General features: G+C 36.7%; 2 long non-coding RNA genes across 3 annotated transcripts; one reads left to right on the top strand and one right to left on the bottom strand.

The window, feature by feature from the left end:
* Positions 1-953: 953 nt before the first annotated feature.
* Positions 954-2838, top strand: LOC141609350 (uncharacterized). The gene is made up of 5 exons (XR_012527372.1): positions 954-1221; positions 1388-1508; positions 1655-1757; positions 1855-1934; positions 2014-2838. It is a non-coding gene; the product is annotated as an uncharacterized LOC141609350 (long non-coding RNA).
* A 1335-nt stretch (positions 2839-4173) lies between these two features.
* LOC141606384 (uncharacterized) lies at positions 4174-7306 on the bottom strand. Of its 2 annotated transcripts, none has more exons than XR_012526702.1 (3): positions 7102-7306; positions 5336-6467; positions 4174-4805 (listed from the first exon to the last, which is right to left on the bottom strand). It is a non-coding gene; the product is annotated as an uncharacterized LOC141606384 (long non-coding RNA). The 2 variants fall into 2 exon arrangements; XR_012526703.1 differs by having other exon boundaries at positions 5336-5912; positions 7102-7289.
* Positions 7307-9681: the final 2375 nt, after the last annotated feature.

Genomic DNA, 9681 nt, shown 5'->3' with positions numbered 1-9681 from the left:
GTATCATTTAGTCAAAGATTGTAACTACTTACTCAGTTACTCGCTTATTCTTAGCCTTATCTTAGGAACACTATCCTTGATTCTAGGTAACTAATAGCTTGTTAAGTAGTACTCCCTCCATTCAACTCCACACTACCATTATCTATTTTGTATACTATTCACACTTAAGCATTCAATTTCAATTTTCTCTCAATACATAAGTGAAAATATATTCATGTGAGATCTTGTTTTATTCGTCTTTACGAGTAGATTAAAAATATCTAACTTTTATATTTTTTGCAAATACGTAGCTAACGATATTTAACGTATAAAAGACGCGTTGACAAACGTGAAAAAAGAAAGTGGTAGTGTGGAGTTGAATGGAGGGAGTATATAATAATGTATCCTCAATTCCTCATAATGTATTATTCATTCAATTAATATAACTTACATATTAAACATAGTACTAGTATTTCAAATAGAGAAGAATAATATAGAGATGGACCGCATTGAAGCAGAGAAGTTTGAAGATAATCTTAGAATTATGCTTTATTTCAAATAGAGAAGAATGATGGAATACTAATTTAGAGATGGCAAAACTGACCCGACTCGAATAATCCGATCTGACTTGGCCAACTTGACCCGATATTGTCGCAGACGAACTGATATGGCTAAAAAAGTTGATAATAATCCCTCCTCGATCTAAACTCGACCCGTTTCTTACAAACTCAAATAGAATTGACCTGAATCCGACTGGTTGACCCGTTTGCCAGGTCTAAATACCGGAGTACTATAGTACTCGTACTATTATTATGGCTATACGCTAAACAAGTTGGGTAGATGTTGAAATAACCAACAGTAAATCAAATCTATATATATATATATATATATATAGAAATAGGATCCTGTGCGAACCTAAAGTTCGGTGCGAACTTACGAACTAACACACAAGCCCCTCAGATAAAATAATAAACGGCCAAAGATTAGACGCTCGTTTAACTCTTACAAACCCAAACCCCAACCCCAACTCTCACTCTCACCTCCCGGTCTTTTCCACCTCCTCACATCCACCTCTTCCTCCCACCGCTGTCCTCTGACCACTGTCATCCAACGACCACGATCAGCTGCCGACGGCGCGCTCTTTGTCGCACTCTTTGTCGCACTCTTTCGCACAAACCACAACTGTTATTGAGTTCTGCTCAAATTCATCGCACCAATCCTCCAATTTCGATCAAGTTTCATGTAAGTTCTTTAATTTCGTAATTATTCTCATATTTTTATTAATTATTTCCGTTGTTTTAAAGTTTCCCCCAAATTTGAAGTCTAACCCTAATTAATCTGGGTATAATAAGCTTCATTAATGGTGATTAAATGGATGAATTTTTATTTTAATTTGGAATTGAAACAGGGGTGTACAAGTATGTGTAGGAGCTATGGAATAAGAAACAATCAGATGTTATGAGGTTCATTTTAAGGACGCGTTGCTGGGAATATCATCAATTACCTTCAACTGTTTTGTCGTTCGATTTGTATCCTTTTACTCGTTTTCTTGGTTTACTTTCAAGCTTCAAGTCATGATAGTTTTTCCGCAAACTTCTCTTTATTCTTTAAATGTCGATAGACACCTTTTTCTTGAATTTATTTATGTAAGCATTTAGCCTTAACCAATATCTAGACCAACAAGGATATCGTTGCTGGTGATATTGTTCTTGCTTCAGCATATGCTCATGAACTTCCTCGCTATGGACTTGAAGTTGGACTTTCAAACTATGCTGCTGGTAATTTTGCTTCTTGATTCTATTAGAATTATCTACTGTTATAGGTTTTATGTCATGTACACACGTAGCCTGAACACTGATCTAAACATCCTTGCAGCTTACTGCACCGGGCTTCTACTTGCCAGAAGGGTGTTGAAGATGCTTGAGATGGATCAAGAATATGAAGGCAATGTTGAGGTAATAACTGTTGCTTCTATTCTTAAAGTTTTATTTAATCTCTTTGGTCAATATCATTTAGAATGTGTTTTTTTGACAGGCAAGTGGTGAGGATTTTTCTGTTGAACCAGCTGATACCAGGAGGCCCTTTCGTGCATTGCTTGATGTTGGTCTTGTTAGGACAACTACTGATGGTGACGTCTGGGGTGAGGCGCCGACTGAGGTGGTGCTGGTCGTCGGGGATGAGGAGTGGTGCTGGCCGTGGGATGAGTCCTGGTCGAAATGGTCTATTTGACTCCGAAATCTTCTAATAACCCATAGTGACGAGGTGGTGTGAGACTAAGCAGCAATGGAGTTGTAGGCGGTGGTAATTTATGATTAAGTGGAGTGAGTGGTGGTGGTCATGGGAGTGGTTGGGCGTGACTAGCGATGATCAGTGGTGTCAGCTGATAGTGTCGACGAAGGGCTCGTGGGAGTGGGAGTGAGTCGAGTAATCTGATGGTGGAAATGTGGGTAGAAGGGCCGTTGTGTGTGACGGTGGTAGTGAGAGCCACCGGAGGCGGTGGTCAGCGGGTCATGTATGGTGATGGGTTATGAATTAGATGGTGATTGTTGGTGGATACATAGAATAATACTCTACATACACCAATCTATTCTTCTGGATACTCAAGTATATTTGCGTATCTACAACAACGGACTTGTGTATCTACAGTAACATATTTGTGTATCTAGGCTCTTTTTTCGAATAGAAGATGACATGAATGGTGTTTGTTCATGAAATTGAGATTATAGATAGATTTTGATGTACTCCGTAGTAGAATTTCTGTTGTACACTTGTACCGAAGGTAGGATTTTAAAAGTTGAAGTATACTCCGTAGTCCGTACTCCCTATGCTTTTTACTTTCTATACAGATTATTCAACTTCTTACCTTGTTGTGACTTTAATTCAACATTACTCTTATTATTTATTGAGTACCTGAATTATGAGACTTTAATTAATTACGATGTACTCCAAGTCCGTATTATTTATCGAGGTACCCTAATTTTGTAGTATGTCATAAACTCATACGGAGTAATATTGATCTCAATTACACTTAGTTTGCGTATATTCTATTTGTGGTTTACATATTCCATACGAACATGCATGCGTGAGACAACGAGATTTCGATTACCCGCCCCCTTCGTTTGATCCCATTAAGTTGCTGGATACAAACTTTTAGCATGTTGAATATACTCGTTTAAGGTTTTAGATACATACCTCTAGCTAAACAAATTAATTAGATACACTCCCTTAAGTTTCTAGATACATATCTTTAGCTAGCTAGATACACTCTTTTAAGTTTCTAGATACATACTTTTACCTTGCTAGATAAATACACTCCTTTAAGTTGTTAGATACTTATCTTTAATTTATTAGATACATTCCATCGCTTGCTAAATAAACTCCTTTACCTTGCTATATACATACTTTTATCTTGCTAGATACACACCTCTGGCAAGGTAGATACACTATTTTACCTTGTTAGATACATTCATTTGCTTTACTAGGTACACTCATTTACCTTTGCTAGATACACTCTTTTACCTTACTAGATACATTCTTTTACCTTACTAGATACACATCATTATACGTGGTCCTTATTTGTGGTCGGAGGGAGTACTAATGTACTATCTATACAAAGGTCAAAACAACTAGGGGTGTTCACCGGTCCAAAATCGGACCGGACCGGATGAACCCGCGGACCGGATAACCACATATCCCAAGACCGCGGACCGGACCGGTTAGAAGGAGACCGGACCGGACCGGGACCGGGAACCCTTTAGGTCCGGTTTTTCCGGTTTGGACCGGACCTGTACTAATTTATAAGGCAAATTTAGTTTTATTTTTTATTGTGGACCGAACCGGACCGAGAGACCGGTCACATAATTTTGGGACCGGAGACCGGACCCAGAGTATGTATCCGTCAGGCCAGGACCGGGCCATTGGTCCGGTTGGTCGGTTTTCTTGGTCGGACCACTTTTTGTTCACCCCTAAAAACAACATATATCTGTGGTCCTGAATATACATTGTTGTAGAAAAATGATGCTTCTATTAAGATTCCGCTTGAAAGTCCATGACCTTCATTAAAATCCATCCGCTTTTTAAGTACCCATCTTTGAGACCAAAACTTGATGCTGCATTGATATATTGAAGCTAATGGTTTGCTTTTGAGTTATGTCTACTTCTCTTCTAAGATCATGGAACTTTTACATCAGAATATTAGGAAAATGTAAATCAAAATTCACACACCAGTACCAAATACACGAATTCACACTGTAGAGTTGATAGATACAACTTCTTTCAGTTACCCTGATGTCTCTGAAATTCGTCTCCGGTGTCGGAGCTTACTTCCTTTTTCCCATATCAGTGTACTCACGTCACCCCTAAGTCTCAGCAGATCCGACGATGACCAAATTGTAGCTCACCACGACACCAGTGCTTTCAACCACGCGACTTTTCCCATCACCGGTGGACTCAAACTTGAAGATTGCTTCAAGTTTGTGTCAGATGTTCAGAAGCTTGGAATATTATATTCCATACCAAATGATGATTCAATTTTCGGTTTTCAAACGAATGTAGATGTACATTAACATTAATAAAATACCAGAAACCGGCACGATGCTGGTACATTGAACACATTTGATCACCTAGCTAGTGAGACTTCTTGTCTTCTTATCATATACTATATCCTTTGTATCCTTCTTTACAGTGTGAAGCCACCAATATCACCTTATACGGCAAAGGTGTACTGACTCTAAGAAACGACCCGAATTCAGTTCTCATTGCGTTTTGTATGAGCAAGAACGAAAAGAGAACAGTCTTCACATGACCACATCAATCCTATAGAAAACCTGCAAAATGAGATGAAACAAGCTTAAACAAGAGCAAATATGCATATCTTCGTCATTCTTATCTCTACTGGCAGACTGCAAGCCTCCGTCCTCATCAGGCCCCCTATACCACAAACAAGGAAAACATTGTGGAAACCATTCTCATCACTACACAAACAAAATGGAACAACTTCCTACTTCGTGTGCCATAAGAATTAAGACGAGTGATAAACTGATAACATGTAGAAGAACATACGAAAATGCTAATTGTTTAGTATGAAGTATGAACCATAACCATAAACCTGGTTCATACAGAGTACTTAAAACAGTACTGTAATACACTAACAGGCACCAGCAACATTCCTGCAAGTATCAGTTTCCAAAACATTACGATTCTACTATCCAGGTTACAAGTCTCGTATGAGACAATATCACATGTGAAACAAATTGAAATACTTGCAGCACTCATTTAATTGTTTGGCTATTGATTCGACTCACATGTAAGACCGTCTCTCCTAAGTTTGTGTAAAATTTGGAACAGAATTCCTCACCTTTGTAATCTCAAACTATAGAAAAAGATGCTCACACCCTGCTAGACTTTGCCCAGAACAATCCCTTTTTCCCTAATAGACGGGCTTTCTAAAGCTGATTTATTGCTCCTTGATCCGAACGAGAAGTGTCGCTTCAAGAAAGGCTTTGCTGAAGGAATCTTCAATCTAGAACTATTACTCAGCTTAGGACTCTTTTGATTCATTGCTTACATTACCTAGATACACATATTACTTGTCCAGATACATGTATGAGTGACGTTAGATACATAAATCATACACGTATCTAATAATACTCATACATGTATCTGGTGACAGTACTTCATGTATCCACCCCCAAAGGCACAAACTATGAGCTACCAGTACCACCATAACCATCCCTCCACTACCACCACCACCACCATAACCACCCTAGCACCACCGACTAACACCACACAATACCACCGCCATTACGCACTGCGGAGGAACACCACACCCACCACTTCAATCTTTGCCACCGCATCAACCACCATAACTCAACACTCCCTGACGCCGACCAGTCAAGTGTATGGCTTCACAACCAGTAGCGTTTAGAGTCTCCCTGTGACATACACCACCATCCTAATTCAAAAACCTTGAATCAACTATCAAAGGCAATGTAAAACAACAACATTGTTATCCCAATGCTTCAAAGACTCTTGCTTGTTCAAGTTCAGGAAAAATTGGCATGCCATCTGACACAACTTAACCGGGCTATAAATTGTTCTGAGCTCAGCTTTCACATTCTCAGGAGCACTTGGTTAAGCAATATGAAATAAGCCGCGTGAAGAACCGCTAGCAGTAAACTACCAGTCAGTAGCTAGTCTCAATAACTCAATAAGACAACAACTTTACTCCGTGTAACACAAACTGGTCCGACATAACCCTGACAAATGACTGACGTCACATAATGTAACCCGCATACAACATTGTATAGTCATATTCTACGAGACAGTCCCGAATAAGCTAACCCAAGCAAGAGTGGTCATGCACAGAAGGGAGTAAAATATTCCATTTTACGAAAATGCAAGAGTGGTCATACACCACCGCTTCTATCACTATGTTTCAAGCTAACCCAAATCGGTCATAAACTCAGTCTCGTGCGGCTGCGAAATACCTGAATGCAGGACAAAGTATATTCAACATCGTTTGCTGTTATTTGATGGTGGGTCATGATCCTCATTCTATGAATCTTGTAAAACTAAAGGAAGGATTCATGCCCAAAGATTAAGAATGTGTTACCATCTTTGAAGAACTACACCACGTATAGAACTGAACAGAAACATATACAGTAGCAATTTGGAAAAAAAACCATGGAAGTCGTCTTAAAAAGTACCAGATACAATAGATACCCATGGTATTACTACCGGATACAAATAGTATTACTACTAGATACACAAATCGATTTGTGTATCCAGTAGTAATACCATGTGTATCCGGGCTAGTATTTCGTGTATCCACGATCTAAAGATCAACTACGACAACCAAACTGGCCACCACCACACCTACTGCCAGCACCACCACCACCACCCCTACTGCCAGCACCACCACCAGCAGCATCCCTGAACTAACCCCACGAAATTTGACCAATTTTTATAAACCCTAATTTTTAATTAGAATCCATACTACAAATCAATTTTTTGATTATAATCTTATGTTTTCTCATAAAAACACTTCTTAAATCTTCACAATGGAATAGATTCAAAATACTAAATAAATCTTCAGAGATTAAAATAAGAAATGAAACTAACCTTTCTTCTATAATACACTGAAATGCGTCCTTGGGAATGGTGGTAGAAGCGGCGGTGGAAATGGTGGTCGACGGTGGAAGTGGCGCTGACGGTGGATGTGTGAGAGGCGATGGAAGTAGAGTATTTACGGTGGGTTTGTGGTGTGAGGGTGTTGAATTGTTTTAGTTGGGCAGAAAAATAAGAAAGCGCGCGTGAGAATGACTGTAATTGGTTAGTTCGTACGGTTCGCACCGCATCTTTAGTTAGAGACCCCGTAATATATATATATATATATATATATATATATATATATATATATATATATATCTATCTATCTATATTAATAAAGGAAGCTTTTTTCGAGCGATTATACAGAGTCCACGTTTTGCGAACTACCTAGAGCAATATTAAATTAATTAAAGACTCCAATATAAATAAATGAATACGGAGTATGTGTTACGTATACACATGAAGTTGATTATATTATTATTGAATTGTTCACAAACTACAATTCTATGAGAATAGCAACACTAACAAAACACAATAACCTAAATGTGTATATATAGTTCTTTATTGTCTAATCGTTTACCAAAATTATGATCAGTCTGCATGTTTATTTTACTTTCTATTATTATTCTTATTTTTTTTGTCCTCTAACAACTTACCATTTGATTTTGTGTTTGTAGGTAATATGCACTGTTGATAAAGAATAAAGAATTCATTATTCATGATTCTGCTTGCATTGCAAACACATCGAGAGCAGTATTTAGCTATCCTTGCAAACGGATGAACAACTGATAATCTATATAGGCTGGTAATCATTAATTGTGTACGTTTATATTTATGGTATATTTTGTGTTTACATAACTTAAATTTATTATTTCGTTCTTTTGATAGGAGTTGAGAATCATGGGAGAATGAGAATGAAGTCACGTTGTTACATTGCCGCCAATTGACATCATTCGTAGAGGTCATCTATATGGCCATTGTTGATGAAAGACATTTGTAAAGTAAGACGGTTATTGAAGATTTATATATTCGGTGTTAATATATACTCCTATATTATTTCAAGTTGGTCATGTATGAATTCTCTATATTAATTATTAACTTAGATTTTGTGAAACACATGATTCAAATTTATGGTTTTGGCAAACATATAATATGATAATACTCTCAGGAGCTAACAGGCCGAGTTAGCCCAACATCATCTTATTCCATGAACTTATTTGATCTTTACTACCCCAGTACCCCGTATATTGTTTTGTCTAATCATGGTCCGGGTGTGTGTAGGAGATTTTTATGGAGTTGTTAGGTAAGAAAGGACATGATAAGATATTGATGGAGTTGATGGACAATCAAATTATTCCTTGCTAATTTGCAAGTAGTTATACGTGTATACTCTTAACTATGGAGTATTATGTTTGTGGTTTTTTGGCGTATAAGACTATATGTTGTTGAAATTGTCGATAATCCATTAATACATGTGTTCATCTTTATATTAGTTGGTCTTAATTGGTACTTTATTTATTTTAGTTACTCTCTCCACCTAAATATTTACATATACTTTATACATAAATAACGACATACAACCGGAGGAAAATTTCTTATAATAATATTTTTTAAAAGAAAATAATATTATTAAAAGGTAAAGTAGAAAGTAAAACATATCCAAAACAAAAACGTAGACAATTACAAAGGGAAATTATTAAATATTTAAATTAGGTTTCAAACAATATATAATACTGCAACTTTTTTGAACTACCGAAACGTTGGTTCTATTAGAGGGACAATGAGACATAAGATGTAACACAAGATAAGATAATAGAGAGCTCAACTTTTTTGAACAGTTAAACTATTGTAAAGATTAAGAATTTGAGTTAACTTCTAATCGATTGAAGGAATACGTAAAAAAATCAATGCAACAGAGAAAAGTTCATTCATAAGTTCAGTTCAGTTCAGTTCAATTCCGCTCTTATAAGCTCATTGAGAAAAGTTAAGCTCGTGTTAATTCAGTTCAGAAAATTTAAGCCCCTAAGTTTAGTTCAACTCCTATAAATTCAGTTTAGAAAAGTTAAGCTCAATTCATACCAAATTTTCTATAAGTTCAACTCTTACAAGTTCAGTTCAGAAAAGTTAAACTTCTATAAGTCCAGTAAAGCTTCCATATGTTCAGTTCAACAAAGTTACGTCCAAGAAAATAGGGCGGCTATCATTACATAATAATCATAGGATATTACAAGTTGGCCCGGGCATCGCCCGGGCATTAAGATATTACAAGTTGGCCCGGGCATCGCCCGGGCATTAAATCTAGTATATATATAAAAGAGAGTTTTTTCGAGCGATCTGAGAGCGTCCACATCATCAAAAATCAATTTAGGAAAGTATAATTTTTGATGTAAAAAATAAAGTGGAAAATCTTTTAATTATTATAATTTGTATATTTCCTAAATTATATTCAAATGATATTTCCAATTTTTATATCAGAATTTTACATTTCATTTGGCAAAAAAATATGGTTAAAAAAAATATGAAAATAATATAATTAGCTTTGTGGTAAAAAATGCTATTATTAGAGTATAAATTTCATATTATTTGCACAAA

This window comes from Silene latifolia, chromosome 10 (genome assembly GCF_048544455.1).
Source record: "Silene latifolia isolate original U9 population chromosome 10, ASM4854445v1, whole genome shotgun sequence".
Classification (NCBI taxonomy): domain Eukaryota; kingdom Viridiplantae; phylum Streptophyta; class Magnoliopsida; order Caryophyllales; family Caryophyllaceae; genus Silene; species Silene latifolia.
This window is presented reverse-complemented; position numbering and strand designations above follow the sequence as displayed.